We start from the raw sequence: 3,162 nt of genomic DNA on the forward strand, positions 1-3,162 counted from the left end.
TATACGGTATCACATATAGTTTAAGTGGGAAATTGAAAGATTAAGTCTCCATTTAGTGAGCTAACACGTGAATTAATACCTCACATGATTGGCATTAAAAATTAAACATTGTTAAGTGATCTGATACATCATGTATTAAAGGGGATTTTAGTTATCAAATATGGATTACAAGTGTAGAATTTAATAATCTGAATCATTAATATTGATCAGTTGTTAGCAGGTTATGAGTTCAATATGGAAATGGTCCCTTCAAGAATATGTTTGTATAAAAAGAGGAAGTCAACATCCATTTGGAGGATGCTGAGTTGTTAAATTTTTTTCTCTTTTTCTCCTCCTCTCCCCATTAAGAGAAGGCTCTAGTTGTTGCTGAGTTTGATCGGCTGCCGTGTTACAGGAATTTCATGTAAGGACAAGTAAGGAACGACATTGATTTTGGATTCATGTTATTTCGATATGCAATCCAGACGAGATTTTGTAGATGTTTTATTAAGATGCATTGGATTTTTCAGATAATACTTATACTAGACCGCACGATGTTTTTTTTTTTTTAAACCATTGACTTAGTCAATAAGAAGCTTAATCTCAGCGCAAGTGACTTGCGTCGGATAAACGTGACCGCTGCACCAATCGCGTTATGGTACTCTCGCAGCTCACCCCTGCATGACAAGTTATTTTGACCAAGTCAAGAATGTTTTGTCACTATGCAGTGACGTCAGATGACATCGGTATGCACCCGTGTTTGACCAGTGAGTGATCTGATACTCGAGGGAGTACAAGTCTGTGATGACTACCTTTACCTTGATCGTAGCGATCATGTCATAATTATGATGATTTGGATGTTGAATTGATTGGTTGTAGGTCATCCACTCATCCCTGCATGACAAGTTACTTTGACCAAGTCAGGAATGTTTTGTCACCGTGGCAGTGACATCAGATGACATCGATATGCACCCGTGTTTGACCAGTAAGTGATCTGATACTCTACAGAGTACAAGTCTGTGATGACTTCCTTGATCGTAGCGATCATTTCATAATTATGATGATTTAGATGTTGAATTGATTGGTTGTAGATCATCAGTTAAAATAATTTGACTTCACCACGAGTTAATTTACTGTTTTCTAGAAGACAAGTTGGTCTTCCTATTTAGTCCGTCTCAATTCAAATATGATCTTTGTTTAAATAACGCTACCGAGTTACATTAAGTAATGGAATTTGCAATTTGATTTAAAAATTATATAGAGAAAAATTATCAAATTAAAATATGGCATAGGCTAAAAATACACCACATGCTAAAACTAAATAGTGATATATGTAAAGCGATAGATAAATTATATATAAAATTGCTTTAATTAAAATGTATTAAGATCCATAAGCATGATATGTGTCATGCAGTCTCTTCGGAGGCATCTGATAAAATTGAAATGATATCGAGAAAATTAGCATAGTGCAAGGATGACATACCTAAATAAAAAAATGGTCATTTTTTATCCCTAAAATATAATTGAGTTGGTTACGACGAAGCAGAGTTGTTGAAGTGGACAAGAATCAAATCTCGATGAAGCCAAGGCAATACCCTCTTCCGTCGTGGCCAACTGCTTATCAATTTATCTCCTCACAGATGGTCATGAGACTGATTGTTGTATGTAAATTGTTTCAATTTAATTTGGCTAACTCAAGGTGAGCTAAACTTTATGTTTGACAACATTTAGGCTAGCATTTGGAAGTTAGATTTGTGACGTGAATTCATTTTTTCCAATGCAGACTCTTGAAATGTATCTATCTATATCATGTAGATCTAAAAATTTTTTATCATACATCTAAAAGTCTCCTATATATCACCGGCAACTATAAGAATTGGATCAAGCGTATGTGAGGTGGTTGAGAAGGGTTATGAAGAAGCCAACAGAAGTTACTATTGACGCAATCAATCAATAAACAATTAGGTATAATAGATGTGTTTTTAATGTATGATAAATTATTTAAGTTAGATTTATTAGTAGATCTAATTTGTACATTGAGTTTGCAAGGAGTGGCCAAGTTGTTTTGGCTTGATGAATCATAAATTTTGTGGAGATCAAAGAATGATAATATGAGACATCCAAGTGACTATATAGAATGGGGTCGAAGTGTGAGGGCAAGGGTTCGAATCCTGGCGAAGCCTTGCAAAAGAGTTCGCGGAGTGACCAAGTTGTTTTAGCTTTACTTCCTCACAGATGGTCGTGGGAGATCAAAGAATGATAAGGTGGACATCCAAGTTTGCAGAAGAGAGTTGAAGTAGTTCACCAACTTTGATGACAACTACAAGAAGTGGACTCCGTAGGTGATCTAGAGAAGGATGATAAGTAGAATGAGTCAAAAGCTTAGTGCATCTGAGGGACTAAAGATTCGATGCGAGATTTAACCTTAGGCAATGTAAAGTCGCAACAAATTGAAGTACCAAAGACAATGAGTTGCAAGAAATGTGTGAATGTAATCTCGGGTTTGCTTACTTGAGAAAATGTAAATATGACATTGCATAGAGCTTTCCTAGTTGTAGTTAGTGACCATGCTCAATCTTAAAGCTTTACAGAGGCTTATGAAGGTGTATACATGTAAAGTCAAGATCTCAACGTTGGTTGAGTCGACCAGGAGTGTTGAGTTGACTAATGAGTCAACTAAAAACTTGCTACTTAGAAACAAAATGCTCTTCGTTGAGTTTGAGTTAATTGAAAATAAGATCCAATTGACTCAATATAATTAGATTTGAGTTAAATGGGAACACTAACTATTTAATTTGTATTCCAATAACTCATGGATTTTATTGGACTAAAGTAATTCAAAAATAATTGTTCGACAACCACGTGATGCTCATCTATATAAATAATGATTTCACTTATTCTTGGCAATAGTACACAAACTTTCTACTAATATTTTTGCGGCATTGAGTTGAGAGAAACTGGAACCAAGGACTACTAGAAAGTCATTTCTACATTATCTCGAAAAAAAGGAAAAAAAATCTATTTGTAAATGAAAGTTATTCATCCCTTCTCTAGCATTCCAATCCACAATACTAATTGTCAACAAAGACTTAAAGAGAGTGAGTTGTGAGAGTTGTGTAAATGTAGCCTCATGTGTGGAGATATGTAAATATTGCGTTGTAGAGAGCCTACTTGGCCTTAGTT

At 35.0% G+C, this 3,162-nt stretch overlaps 1 pseudogene; it reads left to right on the forward strand.

The window, feature by feature from the left end:
• Nucleotides 1-1,392: 1,392 nt before the first annotated feature.
• Nucleotides 1,393-1,488, forward strand: LOC141812801 (U6 spliceosomal RNA; annotated as a pseudogene).
• The last annotated feature ends 1,674 nt before the right edge of the window (nt 1,489-3,162 follow it).

This window comes from Curcuma longa, chromosome 19, assembly GCF_044706935.1.
Source record: "Curcuma longa cultivar G26 ecotype Majalengka, Jawa Barat chromosome 19, ITB_CL_G26_1.1, whole genome shotgun sequence".
Lineage (NCBI taxonomy): Eukaryota > Viridiplantae > Streptophyta > Magnoliopsida > Zingiberales > Zingiberaceae > Curcuma > Curcuma longa.